The 20,083-nt window shown below is 37.5% G+C and overlaps 1 protein-coding gene across 6 annotated transcripts in view; it reads right to left on the bottom strand.

Moving 5' to 3' along the window:
• The window catches only part of APBA2 (amyloid beta precursor protein binding family A member 2), an 89,955-nt gene that overhangs the window by 48,930 nt on the left and 20,942 nt on the right, over positions 1 to 20,083 (bottom strand). The window lies entirely within an intron of this gene.

Genomic DNA, 20,083 nt, shown 5'->3' on the forward strand with positions numbered 1-20,083 from the left:
ACTCTTTAGATAAGGTGATTTATGTGAAGGTATGTATCAATTCTAAATACTGATTCATATTCACACAAATTTAGGTATCATTACTAGGAGCATTTAAAAAAACATTATTTACATAAATTTAATTTTGGATTGATAGGAAATTAAAGTTCATATGCATCAATTTTCCAAACATTTAGGCCAAAATTCTTTCTTTTAATCACTACTACAGAGAATCTGATCTCTTCTCTGCAATTTAGATCAAAGAGGATTTTGTCCACGGAGGATAGTTAATTATCACTGGAAATACTCATTAAAATTAAAAAATGCCAAATAAAAAAAACTTTACTCTGTCATTAGGACATACCAGACAAAGTCACTGCAAAAATCACCTCATATTAATTTGGTGAAAATTGGTAATCAAAGATGGAATTATTAACCGGAGGCACTTTTGGACAAGGAAGCATTCCACAAAATTCTGCTGTCTCTAAGGAGAGATGTAATAGGTGTTTACAGAGTGAAGCTGCTCAAAGCAATCATTCTGAAATTCATTTAAAAAAAAAAAAGAACAAAAAATGTTAAGAATAACGTGCTTTCTACAACATTAATACCTTATGAGAAATACATTCAACAGTGTTACACTTCAAATGCAGAGCACTGTGGCATCTCATTAGCAACTATTAAAGCCCAACAGAAGTTAGTATCAGTTACAACAATTCTTTATGGTCGCTCTGTAAAAAACAGCATAGAAGAGATTTTTATACTGATTTGGGATTTCCTGTCCTTTTTCATGACGAGTATCTCTCTAACAAGCCTCCTCTCACAGAAATATTCAACCAAGGAAGAATAAAATCCTGCTCAGGGAGAAGTCCTACAGCTACTACCATAGTTGCAGGCAAACCGTCTTTTATTTAGTACGATTGACTACCTAACCAGAAAAATAAGGAGGCTTCATTTTATCTTAAAAACATACTTTTCAAAAGTTTCATAGCAGTACCCTTTGCTAGCTTACAGATACCCAAGTTCATGTCTGCATTACTCTCACCAGTATGTATGAGTACTTAGAAACCTATGAAGACAGTTTCGAGAGAAACTCTAAAAACTGTTAGCTTGCCATACACAGACCATGCAGTCCATCTCACACCTTAAAACAATTATCTCCATATATGAAGACTGCTGTCTAAAAAAAAAAAATAAATTAATATTTATTTCAAGTGCCTGTACTAAATCTACATTGTGGATGCCTCGGGTACTTCAGTCTCCAGGCTACTGCATCATGAGCCTTTCAAAAGCACTGTAATTTCATTCCATCAACATATGACACACGAATCTAAATCTCAGTGTAAATCCTTTCTCATGTTCACATTTTCTTCTCTGAATTAATGACTTTGAAAAGGGGAGTACGTTTCTTCCACATTGTAAAGATAAAATACAATTTTAGCAGTCTCACATTTATTCTATTTTTTACCAGCATATTTTGAAACTTCCCACATCTTCATTCCATTCCTGTTATTGTCAACTTCATTACCAAGCTATATAAGTGGGTCTCACAGCAAAATAACTGAACTCTGTTAAGTGTTGGGATTATGAAAACTATACCGTATCTTTCTTGCTTAAGAACAGTGCATTGGCAATCTGTGTGATAGAGTAGCTGTTTTTAAATTTTAGATTTCCACATCTCATTCTATCACACATCTTCCTTTTTTGTGCTTTGGTTTCTTGTAATTTCAACCGCTGTCCAAAATGCTAAAGTTATGTCTCTGTCGCAAAATATAATTCTTCAAAATAAGGACCACCAGCTTTTTCCTTTTCTCATGATTAAGCTGTGAATGCGATTCGAAACAGGCCTCAAGCCAATGATTTAACATTTGGTAACACAAAGATAATGAGATTTGTTGGCTCAGAGTAAATCACAGCTGTTGCACATCTTAACTATCTTTTGCCTGGATGCTTAGCTTAGGGATCAAAGGCATTCATCTATAATGCATCTATGAATTTATAGAGTGTTGTTCCAATGGATAAAATTTGCTCCTGACTCACTTAGAAAATGTGTTTACTAATTCATTTATCTTAAATGGCAAAGCAGCAAATGTGTTCAGGGTATGCTGTCTGTTCCTGAAAGATAGAAGTGCCTGAAAGATATGTTACAACTCAGATTTCAACAAAAAAACTGTCTTTATTTCAATGTTTTTTTCATATTATTTAGAAGGATTTTAACTTATAAAAAAGAATTATATATATGGCTATTACAACTATCACGCTGCAAGAATATTGTGAACAAAGAGTAACAAAACTAATTTCTCCGGTGTGTTTAGTTTTTCTTTGCAGCTTTGGATCTATCTAATTTCAGTATTTCCAAAGATTGTACGTATGCAATTTCTGCTTGGCCTTTCATACAGTTGCTAAGAAGAGAGTATCACTGTCAGGGGGGAAACACTTGCATATACCAAACAGCAAAGTTGGCAGAGGGAAATAAGAATCAACTCAATTACTTTAAGCTTTTTTTTTTTTTTTTAATTATCTATCAAGCTTTCCTGTTAATGTTTTCCAAATCCCTATCCAAATATCCTAATTTTTACTCTATCTACTTTCAGTGGTAATCTTAGAATCATAGAATAGTTAGGGTTGGAAAGGACCTTAAGATCATACAGTTCCAACCCCTCTGCCATGGGCAGGGACATTGCACACTAACCCATACCTCCCAGGGCTTTATCCAACCTGGCCTTGAACACTACCAGGGACGGAGCATTCACAACCTCCCTGGGCAACCCATTCCAGTGCCTCACCACCCTTACAGTAAAGAATTTCTTCCTTATATCCAATCTAAAATCTTGCTCAGAATGTCAGTCCTGCTTAGTCATAAACACTCCCCTAGATTCTGCTGAAGAGAAATTAGAATTTCACTGGCTAAATAAAACACATAGAAGTATTCTCAGAACATGAACGGCTGAATAAAATTCATACATCCATCAAAAAAAATAAAAAAGAAACCAAATAAATTAGAAATATTTAAGATTCAACTGAAATTCCAGTTTAAAATTTTAGCCACAGAAGCAAATTTCCATGTGCTTGATTTAGAAGATATCCATAAACAAATACCACTACTGTGACCCTGGTGAGTCACTGGTGAGAAAAAATGCACTTCCAGTTTAATTTTTGTTTCTCAGTGTGATTATGGGAATTCTACTTGTTCCATTTTAATAGTAGTGGTCTCTGTGCATGAGTGCATGCCTATGTTGCCATAAGCTTGGGACACCGAGGGTAAGGGAATAGTTGACGGAAGAGCTAAAGCATTAGCATTTTGCTCTAACAGCTCCCACCCACAACACAGGGCTTGCGAGCTGTGCTAAGCCACTTTTGTAACTCCTTGCTTGGTTATCTGCAGTACAGAGTTGGAAAACTGTCAGAAATTAATGTGGATGTATATTGAATATACTGTTGTTCACACACAGTGTTTTAATTTGTGCACTATTAGTTTGAATTGAAAGAACACCACAGAATACTATGGGGGAATCAGATGTCTTGCACAATTCACCTATGAAGCCAACCACCCAACATAATACAAATAAAAAATTAAATAAGATGCATCACATTCCAGTAGACTTCCTAAGCCATTTTGCTATCTTTTTTTCTGAACAAAAGGACAGAATTTCTCACCTGGTTTGTAAAGTACAGTAAGATATAACACTAAAATGCTCAATACTAAAAAAAAACAAAAACAAAAAAAAAACCAAATCTAGAAATCACTATTTCGCTTTCATGTGATCAGTTTTTATATAAGATGATTTTTCAAGTCAATAAAAGAGAACAATTATTTGTAAAAAATGAACAGTGAGAATCCATACCCAGATTGTATGTATTTTGGGGAGCAAGTAAGAGTTGGAGGAGCAAATTACATCAAAGCTTAGCTATCCAATTGCCCATCTTATCTCATAGGTGTAATTATTCCAATACCAAGTGGAAGGAAATTAATACTAATTCTTTTTCCCCATTTGCTAAGCAATGTGGAAACCAAAGGGGTTCGGGGCATTTTTTTATTGGTGAGGACTTTGAGGATGGGGCAGAGTTAAAAGAGCTTATCACCAGGTAAAAAAGACCTTAGCAGCAGGTAAAAAATTCTGATCCTAACTGATATGTGTTAGTCTTCAATAAACAATAATCTTAACATAATATAAAACTACCTGCATAAGAAGTAACCAGTAATTTGAAACAATGTATATCTAAAATATGTTAACTAAATATATATTAATATTTTTATATAAAAATGCACTAATATTTAATATAGTAAATAAAAAATATTAAAAGGCTCTATACTTTGTCTGCATGCTATGCAAGCTATTTAAAACAGCCCTGATTATTTTGCTTCCAAACCCTTCCTGAATCTTGACGTGCATACTCAAAAGCATTTCCAGCTTCTGAAATGTTAAGGATATTGTACTATGCTTCTGCATTAACTCAGTTTTAATATTTAGTTAGGATGTCCTTAATTTGTTTTACTGATGTAAATATAAATGCTTTTAATTTGAATGCTATCTACAAATAAGTTAATGGAAAGAGAATTTTCCTTCAGTGCTAATTTAAAAAAAAACCCCAAAAAACAGGAACCAACCTGCTTTTATATCTTAATTCCTTTAACTTGTATCTGTAAAAGCCTTTTTTTTTTAAGTTCATGTGGAACATGTGCATAATATATTTAAAAGTCCTGTACTATACTGTTATACCGTACTATAGATAAAAGTGGTTTAATTGAGTCTAATTTCTGTAATGCCAGCCAGGAGACAGTGACATCTAGGAAAGGAGGCACTTCACCACTTGGTGTATGTGCTAATAGCATTTGGTTCTGAGATTCTTCCTGGCCAATTTTAACCAACTGTAGTCATGGCACTCGGTCTTGCACAGGTTGGGTGGCAGCCACAAGCATTTCTGAGAGTAGCACTTTGTTTTTGATTTTTTAAATTTTCATTATTTGCAATGGTTACTTGAAAACGTGCAAGAACAGAAGAACTGGAACTGGAAAAGTACCTATTTTAGGAGACAGGAGAAAGGGCTTGTTTTCACCTAGCTCATGAACTTGCAGCTATGAGGCTAGTTAATTCAAATTACAGAAAAACATATGCTAGCAGTCAAGAATTTGTTAAATGGGGGGGATGGGGGCAGGGGGAGAGAGATGGGGAGGACACAACAACCAATAAACCAACCCCAACTAAATCGAAGCTGCTCCTTTATTCATTGCAGTCATCTTTAAGTGTGGTATTAGTCCTATTGAGGGAACACTCTTTGGAGGAGAAAAGGGGAAAGGATTTTCTGCATTTACAGGCTGCCATGGTATCACTTTAAATGTTACAGTCACAAATGGTGCCAAGCACACACTGAATGCCTTCTACTATTATTTCCACATCAAAAGAATTTCTTCACGCTGACACTGCAAAGCTGACAAGAGGCTACAGTAGCAATGCTGTAGGTGTCTCAGCCCAACACCAGCAATGTGGGCTCAAAATGACTCCAGGCATGCTGTTAATAACAGGCTATCCTGAATAACCTGAATCTCCAGATCACTTTCTGACTGAAAATTTCAGCCATGTCTTTAGGTAGTATGACAGAATGTAGAATCATTGACTTCAGAAAATCAGTATAAAAACACAGCAGAGAAAAATTTGTCCTTAGTAATTATTTTAAGGCAGTATCTCCTTCTCCTAGTAACATTTAATTTTTACCATTGCTAACAATCTGCATCAGATACATCCAACATTATGAACTGAGGGAACAAAAGCACACAAGGTAAATTAGGTTATGTTTGAACAACAGTCAGTTTAAAATTATGTGACTAGCAAATCGACCTGCTCATGTAGCATATTGACAACAGACAGTGTTTTTCCTACTGACTGTTGTAATTGGAAACTGTGTCTCCAAGAGAATTAAGGAGCTCCAGATCATTGAGGACAATGAAAAGTGGGAAATGAAAGATGATCCAAATATTGTTCTATCTATCTTAGAAGGGATTTTGCTTCATAGTTGTACTGGATCTGGATCTACGTTAACATGTGTTTTCCCAAGCTTTCATATTACAGGTCTCATTTAAGCAGTTTTATAATTGCCAGCATAAATACACAAGATACTTCAGAAAACAATTCCTCTTCTCAAGTGTCCTGGGTTGAGCAGCAGCAGTCATTTTTCTCCTTCTTAGGAGCTAGTACAGTGCTGTGTTTTGATCTTTTGGCCTGGGAACAAGGCTGATAACGCCGATGTTTTTAGTTGCTGCTCGAATGTTTGGTCTTGCCAAGGACTTTCTGAGCCTCGTGTTCCGCCAGGGAGGAGGGGAGGCTGGGAGGAAACAGAGACAGGACACCTGACCCAAAGTGACCAAAGAGGTATTCCATACCACAGCACATCATGCCCGGGATGTAACGGGGAGTTACCTGGAAGGGCTGGGAGAGACTGCAGGGTTGGAGGAGGTATCGGTCGGTGCTCGGCTGGGGGGAGTTGGGCGAGTTATTAGTCAACTGGTGTTGAGGTGTTGTATTCTTTCCTCTTGTTATTTCCTTTATCATTATTATCATTGGTGGTAGCAGCAGTGATTTGTGTTATACCTTAGTTACTAAACTGTTCTTATCTCAGCCTGGGGGATTTGCATTCTTTTCGATTCTCCTCTCCGTCCCTCCAGGAGCAGGGGGAGGGCAAGAAGGGGGGAGTGAGTGAACGAGGTTTGTGGTTGGGTTTAAACCACGACATCAATGTTCATATTTTATACAAATAACCCAAGAACTTATTTCTACATGTACTCATGTATATAAAGACATACATACCGTGTCTTCATCAAAACTGAGACTGCACAAAATTCAACCTTTAAATTTCTTATTCAACTTTTTGTCTATCAATCTCCTTTTTCCTTTTCAAAATAATGTGCATAGAATTTAATGTAATTAATACTTAGTCACTCTAAGGAAAAAAAATAACTGCATTGTGAAACCAGGAAATTTTAAATGGTGCTATAAGAAAATGGATTTTTTCAGCTAGGGAGAGTTAGAAGAGACAAATAATTTCTACTGCTTCTAAACTACTTACTTTTATCTCATCATTAAAACCTCTCTCCTCCATTAAAATTAAAACATCCAACCGGAATACAAAGAAAACTGATGGCAAGCAAACTACAGTCTCTGACCAGCTGTTTCTGCCCACATCTATATGAGAAAGGACTCACGAGGGCCTGTAGTGACAGGATAAGTGGGAATGGCTTTAAACTGACAGCAGGGAGATTCAGATTAGACATTAGGAAGAAGTTCTTCCCTGTGAGGTTGGCGAGATACTGACACAGGTTGCCCGGAGAAGCAAGCTGTGGCTGCCTTATCCCTGGCAGTGTTCAAGGCCAGGTAGGATGGGGCTTTCAGCAAGCCAGTCAAGTGGAAGGTGCCCCTGCCCATGGCATGGGGCTGCAACTGGATAAACTTTAAGGTCCCTTCTTACCTAAACCATTCTGTGAGTCTATAAAAAAAATACATAGCTTTCACACTTATGGGGTTACATGTACGGGTTGGGTGTTCATATTACTGAGGACGCAAGGAAAAGAAAGTTTCATACAACTGAGGAGCATACAGAACAGGTTTTGCACAACCCCCAAAATTCTATATCAAGGTAGGGTCCTATACTGTGCCAAAACTTAGAGTAACCTAGACTTCTGCATCCAATGTACTCATTGGGCAGGAGTTTTCTCCACTGAAAATATTAGTATTTTTGTGTGTAAAATTATGAGGAGGAAAGGAAAAGGTATATGTGCATTTGTTCAGCTAAGATTTACTTGAGGCCTAATTCAGCCCCTGTTGGTACTGGGGAATGTTATCTCATGGCCTTCAATTGACACTGGATTCCTTTTCCAATATACTTTTTAATGTCAGATGTACTCGCATACATAGGAGTCTTTTTGGATAGTTTCCTGTATGCCCACAGAGACATATTCTCACACGCATATATCCAAGCATACATGAAAGTGAAAAATGAATGCATTATCCTTTCTTTCTTTTTAGATAGTGGGCATTGTCAACAGCTACAGAATAAAGTTTCAGCTTCAGAATAGTTCAGGTTTCAGCAAAAGGAGGGGAAAAAATACATTCAACAAGCTTAAAGTCTAGTTTCCTACAATCAAAAAAAGTCTGCAGAAGTCTAGAAGTCCTTCTGAACTTAAGCAGGCTAGGATGTCATGTCAGATTGTTTGCAGAAACAAATAGGTTACATTTCTTTCAAAATCGACATTATTTTTAAGGACATTTCCTGCCACTTCCTGTCAAGCTGATGTCTTTACAGGGTATATATTAAGCACTAAATTGCTAGACCAAAACAAGGCATGATTTATGAAGGCTGAAACGGACAATTTATCTTATTTTCCTCAAATACATGATAAAGGATGGCAAAACCTGCAATATCAGATGTCATATGGCATTTAATATCATACTAGTTTACATAATGCTAACACTATATTGTGTGTTGAACACAGTGCCAGCTAGCAAAGTCTTGCAGCTGACCAAGATGCAGAGCTGTCTCACGCAGGAAGAACAGTTCAGGGTTCTCTCTTGTATCATACAGTCAATACATCTAGGGGATGAAATTCTAAGTATACACACACACCGAACATACACACCATCTAGACAGACAAGGGGAACAAAATGCAGGAAAGTAGAGAAAAATATACTTTCCAAAGTCTGTTCAGCAAGTCATTATATGACCTGGTTTCTCTATTTCTTCTGCCTTTCTCTAAAGTCATATGTATATACAAAGAACCAGTTCAAAGGTCTAGATCCTAATCCATTACCAACTTTATTCCTCCACTGCAAGTTAGAGACACCCTGTTAGATCACATGAATTCAGCAAAGTATGAGTACTTCACATACATTTATTTTTAATGCTTTTTAATTTTATTATATCTATTTTTAATTTTTCCCTGAAGTAATGAAATTTTATATAAATACAGAACACATTCAATACAGGATTAGAGATAAAAGAAAAATAGCTGGCAGATATTTCTGTGAATTAACTGGTAATTTCATAGCTTCTTCAAATTTATTTTGTAAAAAATTTGTTCACCTTGTGACAAAAAAAAGATGCTTAAAAGCACCGTATTTGTTAAACACTGAGCACCTGAGTAATTGTGCTTAGTTTTAATTTTGATAACCACATGAAAAATTTGGGATTAATATCAAATACAAATATATGCCTTCAAGAAGCTATTACCAATACAACAGGCTTTCATTCTCCCAGTTACTTTTCTTTAAAAATACCTTTTACATTAAATACTCTCCCACTGAAACAGTTATTGAAAAATACTTTTTACCAAGTTCAATTTCAGATGTAAGCAGCTTGCTCTGAATTGCGTAGGCAGTATGAGAACATTGCAGAAGTGTTAGTGTAGAAGTAACATATAAGTGCATGAATAATGTCTTTTTACTCATTTAACTGTGAAACATGTTCTTTTGGCATTCATAATTAGGGGCAGAACAGATGGTGAAAGCTTAATATGTCCATTAAAATAAATTATACTGCCAGTGTTTCTTCAGTCTATAAAACTTTGATTGGGCTGGCTATTTCAAATTGGTATTTTTTGTTCTCCTTGGAGTAGTTCCTGTGCATATGCTGGAGAATATTTGGATTGCAACTGCAGCAGAAAAAAAAAGGACAGGGAATTCTGTCCAAGACTAACAACACTTTTAAACGGGAGAACTCTGATTTAATTTTCTCCTCCCTCCCTAACAATCATCATCTTCGCTAAAAGAAGACCTAGTTGTATTCTTACTCTTTCACTTTCAGTGTGTCAAAGCCTCAGAAACAATGCATTTTTCTCTGTTTCCTTTTTTAAATGATCAGCAGAAACAAAGGTCTATTATATGTAATGTGGAATTGTATCCCTGCAGTTCAGCATGTAAATTTTGTGATTCACACAGAATCACAGAATCCCAAGGGTTGGAAGGGACCTAAAAAGATCATCTAGTCCAACCCCCCTGCAAGAGCAGGGTAACCTACAGTACATCACACAGGAACTTGTCCAGGCGGGCCTTGAATATCTCCAGTGTAGGAGACTCCACAACCCCCCTGGGCAACCTGTTCCAGTGCTCTGTCACTCTTACAGTAAAGAAGTTCTTCCTGATGTTAACGTGGAACTTCCTATGCTCCAGTTTACACCCATTGCCCCTTGTCCTATCACTGGATATCACTGAAAAAAGCCTAGCTCCATCATCCTGACACCTACCCTTCACATATTTGTAAACATTGATGAGGTCACCCCTCAGTCTCCTCTTTTGCAAGCTAAAGAGACCCAGCTCCCTCAGCCTCTCCTCATAAGGGAGATGTTCCACTCCCTTAATCATCTTTGTGGCTCTGCGCTGGACTCCTTCAAGCAATTCCCTGTCCTTCTTGAACAGAGGGGCCCAGAACTGGACGCAATATTCCAGATGCGGCCTCACCAAGGCTGAGTAGAGGGGGAGGAGAACCTCTCTTGACCTACTAACCACTCCCTTTCTAATGCACCCTAAGATGCCATTTGCCTTCTTGGCCACAAGAGCACATTGCTGGCTCATGGTCATCCTCCTATCCACCAGGACCCCGAGGTCCCTTTCCCCTTCACTACTTTCCAGCAGGTCAACCCCCAACACAAGCATTAACTGTTTGGAGGAAGAACTACTGCTGTTGCTGGCCACAGCTTTTTGTCACCAAACAGAGGACAAGAAAGGCATTTTACTTTTAGTGTGCTCCCACAAGCAGCTCAGAGTCCCAGCGAATAAAAGGGCTTAATAGTAGAGAGTGACAAACTATCTCAAGTTGAGTACTGAGGCTTACCATTCACCTCAGAACATGTTCATAGAAGTATTTCCCTTGTGAAGAGAGACACGCTATTACCTGCATTTCTCTTCAGAGTAATCATTACCAACAGAATATGTAACACTCATGGTTATCTGTGAGCAAACTTCATAGCTTCTTTTAGGCAGAAACAGAGTTACCACAATTCAAGATCACTGGGTAAACACTGCAGTAAAGCCAGAGCAGAGATGATGAAGTAAGCAGCACAAAACTATTATTCTAGTATACACTGACTGGAGTGTAGTTAGAACATTGTTTGGTCATGGGATTTGAAATGTTCCACTGCCATCATTACTGTTCAGTTGAAACATATTCATCATATAGAAAGACTTGATGTTCAGGTAAGTTTGTCAAAGACCATTTAGCAAGATAGGGGCTTGGGACAGCATTCAAAGCCTCCTGGAGGATAGTTGCTGCTGCTCTTCTCCCCACAATGGACTTCTCTTATCAAAAGTGCTCCTTATATTAAACTAATAGATGTAATTGAATCCTATTGTAGAGAATGTAATAATTTCCGTTCCTGCTGCCCAACAACATCAGAGGCTTCAGATGCCTCCAGCTGCCCAGAAAAACTGTATTACAACTCTTAATTCCAGAGTAAAAATTAAAGCATAACTAAATTAAAAAGCTACTGTTTAAAATCTAAGAGAATTTTCTGTTTCATTATGCGGTTTTCTTAAAGCATGCTTATTGGAGAAAAATTTAGTTTGATTTCAGTCAAGTGTTATCTAGGCAAGTATTTGCCAGATCTGAAGTACACATGTACTTATTTGTTAAAAAACAATGGATTAAATAAAAATGTATTATTTACAGTATTTTAATGTATAATATTTTGAAATAAAATCATATAAGCAATATCAGAATAGGATATTGAAACTGATTCCTCTGTATCCAGAGACAGCTTATAAGAATTCAGAGCACTTCTAGGAAATTATTCCGCAAAGAAATCAACAGAGACAGGGACTGAAAATGGCTTTGAAACCTGAGCCTGTTGGTAGCCTGGTTTGTGGCAGCTGGAAAGCTAGCTTAATGGCCAAGCTCAGTGTTCCTGGAGCAAGTGGATCCAGAGACAGCTAAGTTGCAGTGTCTCTTGTTCTGCTGCACCTGAACCAAACAGGGGAAGGAGAGGTGGCTAGAGGAAAGAGATATTGCTGCTATGCTTGATTTATTCTTGATATGCAGAAGAACTGTTTAGTGAACAAATATGGACAGTTACAGATTGGGACAAAATTTTTAAAATAGAGTAAAACTGTGAAAGTCCGTAAGTAAAAATATTTCTGTACTAAGAACAGCTATTCCAATTATGTTTTGACAATTCCTAGCATAAGGTGACTCAGTGGGCTTTTGGACCTCATATAACATGTCCGTATCAAAGAAAATTAGTGTTTGCCCATTTTTAAGGAAGGTAAGGTTTATAGATGGTCACCCCCACCCAAAAAAAAAACCCAACAAAACCAACATATTGTTCTCTAATTTAACCCAATAGCCAAAAGAACATGAGTCCATCACACAACCGTACAACATCCACAGAAAGGTCAGACCAAATCTGTTGCAACAGACTCCGACTAGTAACAACCAACCAGCTCAGACTAAGGATCAGTCTGCACACAAGCAGTGAGGACCTCACAGCTCAGGATGTGACCTGGCTGGACACACCTCTCTGGAGCTCAACTGATGTACAGGAGGATCAAACGAATCAAAGTGAAGGGTAGACAAGGGATTCCCTATAGAAGAAAATGCATGTATTAGGATAAACTGGTGTAGACAAGGGATAGGGGCTAGGAGGGTATCAACATGCTTCTTTTTTCACAGGGTTTATACAATTAGTAGACTCTGATTTTTCATGGGTCTGTGTATTGGCCTCAGGGCACCTCCATTTCTGTATGCTTATAAATCCTGTACCTGTAAGTTTGAAAGGCATTAGTATTACTCTACGGTCATCCTTCAACAGCATTTTCTCATTCTTTGACTGTGTTTTCACACCTCAGCTGAAATTTGTCCAAACAGCTGTGCACAAAGTGTACCCAAGAACAGGAAAAACCAAAGTACACAGTAATTTTCTTCAAATGTATCCTCAGCTTTATAGGAACTTTAAAAAAATCAGAAAATTAAACTAGCAGTAAGCTACCTGAAATTACAACATATATATAGGAAGTGGCCTTAAGCAATTTCTATTGTACTGTTTTTCCACAAGTGTAGCTTCATTTTAATTTATGTTGGTAATACGTATTGAATCATGGTTGAGTTTTTATAGCAAGATGATCCTCCATAGTGTTATTTCACAGATGAAAGAAATGAGTACTCATCAGTTGATTCAGAGGCCTAAAGTCCTCCCAGAAGTGTCACAAAATGAACATAATGTTCCAAGAGCTGAGTTTTGCTTTCATATCACTGTTTGAGCTGATGGATGTGAAATCTCATGTAGCTAGATAGTAAGCTATTGGCTACAGTCCTAAGGAATGAATAAATTATTTTAAGCTTAGTAGTAATTTATGCTCACAAAATTAATAAGGGCACCGTCTGTTCAAGTACAGACAATACAAAAATCTTTTAATTTGTGGTTGAATTGCTTGCTTTTGACATAGATGTGTCACCTGGTTCCTGGGTTCAGCAGTAGCAGTCATTTTTCTCCTTCTTAGTAGCTAGTGCTGTGCTGTGTTTTCATTTTTTGGCCTGGGAACAGAGCTGATATCGCTGATGTTTTCAGTTGCTGCTCAAATGTTTGGTCTGGCCAAGGACTTTCTGAGCCTCATGCTCTGCTAGGGAGGAGGGGAAGCCGGGATGAAGCAGAGACAGGACACCTGACCCAAACTAGCCAAAGAGGTATTCCATACCACAGCACGTCATGCCCAGGATGTAACCGGGAGTTACCCAGAAGGGCTGGGAGGACTGCAGGGTTGGGCGAGGTATCGGTCGGTGCTTGGCTGGGGGAATGGGGCGAGTTATCAGACAGCTGGTGCTGAGGTGTTGTATTCTTTCCTCTTGTTATTTCCTTTAGCATTATTATTATTGGTGGTAGCAGCAGTGATTTGTGTTATACCTTAGTTACTAACTCTTCTTATCTCAACCCGTGGGAGTTGCATTCTTTTCGATTTTCCTCTCCGTCTCTCTGGGAGTAGAGAGAGGGAAAGAAAGGGGGGGTGGTGAGTGGACGAGCTGTGTGGCTTGGTTTAAACCACGACACCTGTGAATACTCCTTACATTGAAATCATACAGAAATCAACCTTTTCTGAACAATGGCAGGAAATCTCATAGGCCTATCAGCAAGGTAGATGTCATGACCTTAGAAAAGTAATAAATAAAGTTGGAGTAATATCTGGGAGGAAATTTGAGAAAAAGGAAAAATTTTAATAAAAAAATTTGGAAGTTTCAGACAATCTGAAACTATCTCACTTGTTAAGACTTAGAATAAGCAAGGTATCTCACACCAGGAAACACAGGCACTCTTCCATGCACAACTTCTTTCTATGTTTCTAATAAAAGCCTTGACTAACTTCTGAAGACCGAAGTTCTCATTCATCTCCCTAGAGATCATACCTGCAAATTTTAAACAGGTTAAGGCAATGGACATGACATGCATACAGAAGCTGAAAATTTGCAGTAGAATCCAATTATTTACTCTGTTTATATTATAGCTTATCTGTGTATTATCTAAAAGGAATTAATTTGTGCCGCCTTCTAGAGGAAGTGGGATCATTTCCTATACTCTATAAACATTTTTACTAATTCTTACTGGGGAAAGATACAAGTTAAATTTAAATTGCCTGTTATCATATTGGACAAAAGAAATCATTAGTATAATAGAAACTAAGAAGAATGACCTGAAATGGATTTGGTAAAGAACTATATCATACTTTCTTCTCTCCTGAGAAAGATGGGAAGTCAACACATTCCTCCTTCCTGTGCTGGCATGTATGCTAAGTCACAGAAAATTAACTGAGTCTAGTATGGTTTACTATTCATATTATAAACTAGTAGACATAGTAGCTGCAGTGGAGAGTCAAATACAAAAGAGTAAGATTTTTCCACATCCTAAGAAGTTCATAGTTCAGTTACAAAGTAGGAACCAATAGACTCCTGCAAAGGAGAACATAAAAGACAGTAATATTTGGTCAATCACTGTGAGTACCACTATCAGCACTCCAGTTGCCTCTGGCTTTTTTTTTTTTTTTTTTTCTTTGGGTGGGGGTGGGGGAGGGCTAGGTAGTACACTAAAATAAAATTTAATTTCCAGGAAAATAATTTCAATTGTTTCATAATACCTCCTATATGCAAAAGCCAGCATGGCTTAACATGCTGACGACAAAATGAGTAATAAAGTTCTACCTCTCTGGTTGGTTGTTGAGTCGTAAATAAAAGAGGGGAGGAAGAACTTTAGAGGTTTTCATTTGAACAACCAGATTGGTTTTTTTTAATCATTATTATTATTATTGTAATGGAAAAGGATGCGGTGCTGACAAAAGAATAGGTGATGTGGTCACACCAGAGATGTGAGAAAATAATCTTTGTAGCGGTAGCTTGAGTGGATATAAGGAGAGAGAAATTGCATTCACTGATGTCAGAGAAAGCACTACAGAAATCAGACATGACTTAATTAGAATTTGTAAAAGAAGTTTACTTATGTGGATATGATACAGGAGAATATGCTACATTTACGAAGGCACATAAAAAGGGATATGCTGTTTGCAGGCATGAATTATAGGTAAAAACATGATGTTGTCTACAACGACCAAGGAAGGAACAGGAGTACAGATTTTAAAGACTTCTGTTTTAGAGATGTGTTGCTGGGATGTTTCTGTTTCAGGAATATTGAGAAAGGATCTAAAATCTTGACCAGAACACAACATCTGAAACAGAGGTGCAAGTGTAAATTCTTAGTCTGGAGGGGGCAACTGAATTTGTGTTTAACTTTATTGAGACAAAGGGTGTCCTCGGTTTACCAGGAGCCGTTTTGCTCCTTCTTAGTAACTGGTGCAAGCTCTGTGTTTTGACTTCCAGCCTGGGCAGGGAGCTGATAACACTGATTGTTTTTAATTGTTGTTAAGTAATGTTTATTCTGGCCAAGGGCTCTGTGAGTCTCATGCTCTGCTGGGACGAGGGGAGGCCAGGAGGAAGCAGAGACAGGACACCTGACCCAAACTAGCCAAAGAGGTATTCCATACCACAGCACGTCATGCCCAGGGAGGTAACTGGGAGTTACCCGGAAGGGCACACTCTCTCTTTGGGGGGGTCGAACTCGTTCGGCAGTGGTATCGTATTCTCTTGTTATTTTCTCTTATCAATATTATCATTGGCAGTAGCAGCAGTGATTTGTGTTATACCTTAGTTACTGCGTTGTTCTTATCTCAACCCATGGGAGTTACATTCTCCTGATTCTCCTCCCCATCCCTCCGGGAGTGGGGAGGGTCAGGGGGGGTTGAGTGGACAACCTGTGTGGATTGGTTTAAACCACGACAAAGGGTAAGAAGACAGAACAATGGACAGAACCATACAGACTCCTACAGGAAAAGAAAGAGTCCTTGGGAAGGTATCTTGAAAAAATTTAGGGCCACAGGAAACAATACAGCCATGAAAGACTGACAGGAAAGGGCACAATTTCAAGAACAAAATCATACTGGCAATGTCAAGGACTGTTGAGAACAGAGTGATGGTTTTGACCTTTGACCACCAGAATAAAAAGTCTCAAAACGAAACAGCTCTATGTATGTCATAAGATGACTTAATTTCAGCCTACCAGCACAAAGAACAGAGAGGAATAGAGTTTGAAGGGAGGGTAGGTTTCTATATCTTTAAATTTTTATATATATATCTTCTTTAGTACTTACAATGTGCCACTGCAAATGCTGTAACATCTAATTTCCTCCACAAAATGTGTAATAGTGTTTTTCCTACACATAGAAGTATCAAAAGGAATAAAAACAATCCACTTGATTAAAGAAAAAGGTGTGTGTTCATTCTAAGACGTTGCTGAGACGCATTTCTCTTCACATTGCATTTCTCGGAACAGCATCCATTTCTCAGATCAGTGTCTTACAAGGTTGTATTTGGAATTGAAATAAGAAGCAAAATGACCTGTAAAGGGTTTTCACCCACTACATTAATGACAACAAAACTTCTATGTTACTGATTCTTTATTTTTGGCGCAAAACTCACAAATCAGTTCACTCTGTTAATAGTAAAACCACACGTAAGCTTATATACATCTCTACTGAATCAAAACCCCATGTGCTCATTCCAATACATGCCTATTTAAATGTATTAATATTAGGCAAAAGCATACAGTAAAATATAGCAATATGGTTAAAGCGTAAGTATATACATTTGAGGCATAGAGAATGTACATGTTATATATACATTAGTGAGCAAGTGGCTGCTTGGTTACTGACTGGGTTTAAACCATGAGAACTACCACGTATCCTCATCAAACAAATCAGAATCTAATTATGATACAAAAAAATTAACTGATGTGATAAAGTGGTTTGATAGATGAAATTAGGTTGCTTTTATTTGCAATGCTACTTTTAATCTAAGTTTTCCATACATAGTTCCCTTTTTGATTAGCAGTTGAATACTTTATAGTAAGAATTATGTCTTAATTTGGAATATTTCTTTTTTCCCTCTTTCTTAGGATTTAGACCAGACTCTACAAAGATTATCTCTGAAGAAAGGCAATGGAAACACTCCAGTTCAGAAAAACACAGCACAAACTGGATGAGATCATAAAGAAACTTCACCTAGAGTAAGTGATATCATTAATATTCCAAGTGCTTTGTGAATAATCATGCAATTACTACCACGTATATTGTTTGATAATGGCATTGTTTAGGGCTACTCCAGCAGGACATAACTGGGTTCTCAGAATCCTAGTCTGGCAACTTCTGTGCCTGCTTAAGTACTGGAGGCACTGTAGGACACAGAGCTACAGGATCAGGGAGCTTCCAGAGCTTACTGTTCTGCTTAGCTGAGTAAGGGTAGGATTTCTCCCAGCCCTGACTGAGCATGGGCAAAGACTAACGGTCTAATAAGTCTTTTTTAGTGCACAGGCGTCGCCTTAACTGACTAGAGGAAGTGACTAAGCAATGACAGGATCTAGTTATAGCCACCATTTCAGTATTTTCAGATGCGTTTGACTATGTCTGGGGTGACCTGCAGCAAGACTATGTGGCTGAGACAGAAATTCTCACTAATGACCAGAAAACTTTCCCAACTTGTCTCGTAGTTTTGTCGAACCCTTTTAAGCTTTTTCCACCATCTTCCTACTTCACTCCCTTGCTAGTCTTGCAATAGGATAGAACAATCCTCAAAAAACTGGTTAAACTGGACTACAAAGGTGTTATATAGGGCAACTACATGTACATCAAAATGTTGTTACTTCTGTCTCTTATCACACATTACAGGCAACTTGAGAAGTTAATTCTGAGCTTTCTATAATAAGAATAGCTGAGATTATTGCAACAGGAAGTACCAAAAGGAAAGTTCTCTATATTTCAGTGTGTCTTTTTTTTCCTGCAAATTTTATAGTATTGGTCTCCCTCATGTTCTACAACTGCAGTCATGCAAATAAGAGTTATTAAACAACAGAAATGAGAAATTAAAGCATTTGAAAAATTTTAGAGGAAGGGGTTTGGTTTTAGACTCAAAACAACTTCTGGTGCTGTTTCTAAAACTGAAATTTATTTAAAGTTAATATTCTATTTCATTATTTTGCTTTAAGATATGCAGTCTTTTATAACATACTCAGCAAATTATCTGTTCTGTTATTGAAAGTCTGTGAAAGTTACAGCTAATATAGCACATATCCTAGAGGCTGTACCCAAGATACTAATGCTTCCTACTGAAGTAATTTAAATAGGCCTCTGAGGTCAATCACTTCTAATTGATCTTGTTGTAATAACTCGGTTCCATAGCATTCTAAACACATTCTCTCTGCTTGCTGAGATGCATTTTTTGTACAGTAGGATTATACAATCTGCCATTTATACCTCACTGTACATGATTAGATTTCTACATTATTTTATTATGATGTCCTTAAGATCTACAGTAAGAGATCAGTTCATTTTCTCAAGTCCTTTACACAGTAGGACTTACAAGTACTGCAAAACTTGGCTGCAATAAGATTCAGCTCTTGGGATTAATGCCAAAAGGTGGCAGTGAGCTGATGTACCACTGCATCATACTGCAGCAATTTCCTAAATCAAACCCACAGAACCATGTGTGCACTCTGAATTAATAAGCAGCATAACAATGGAAACATTTACAGAAACACTGCCAGGTTTCCTTGCAAATCTGACCTGCAGAATAACCCTATAGATTTCAGTCAAATCTTTAGCAAGTATGTTTTCATAGAATAGAATAGTTAGGGTTGGAAAGGACCTTAAGATCATCCAGTTCCAACCCCCCTGCCATGGGCAGGGACATCTCACACTAAGCCATACCACCCAGGGCTTTATCCAACCTGGCCTTGAGCACTGCCAGGGATGGAGCATTCAAAATGTATTTTACATTTACAAAAAATATATTTTAAAGGTCAAGGAGGGAATAACTTATTTTTTTGAATGGGAAGGGCCTATGCCGTACTCTATAATGCTGGCAGAAAAGAACGGTTTATCCTCAAGTTGAGGCATGAAATTGTAAAGGAACCACCAAAACAGAGGACTAACACTCCTACAAATAGGAGGCTAACAGAGGGTAAACAGAGACTACCATGTTGCACAAAGGACATTCTCCTCAAAGGCTTAAAAAAAACTTTGCCTAGTGGATAGTAAGGATAATAACTATGTGGGATTTTTTCCTTGACAGTGGGAGAATAATCTTCAGAGCTTTTACAGTGGTTCTGAGTGACCTAGAACTCCTACAACAAATATATAACTCAAGTTGACAATTATTAATAAATTATGAGTTTATTACTGTGAGTAATTTGGGAAGCAGAGGGCTTCAGGGAAAGATAACTTCTTGCTTAGTTCTATAGAAAGAGCAGACATTTTATTTCTGATCAGTTAGTCCACTGGAGTTTATAGATTGATCACCATTTAAAAAGTATACTTTGAAGACCTTATAAACTACAGGAGTCCTGGAATATTCTCATACCCCTTCTAAATAAACAAATAAAAAAAAAATCTGTTTTCCTATTCCAATTCATTTTGAAGTATTTATATGTTTTCATGAGATCTGTCTTAGGGCAGTATGTGGGCTTTTCTCAAATGAATTATCAAGAGAACTAAAATTTCTCTTGATGGAATTCTGTTTGGTACTACATAAATTACATTGA

The sequence above is a fragment of the Lathamus discolor genome, chromosome 8, assembly GCF_037157495.1.
Source record: "Lathamus discolor isolate bLatDis1 chromosome 8, bLatDis1.hap1, whole genome shotgun sequence".
In the NCBI taxonomy this organism is placed as follows: Eukaryota; Metazoa; Chordata; class Aves; order Psittaciformes; family Psittacidae; genus Lathamus; species Lathamus discolor.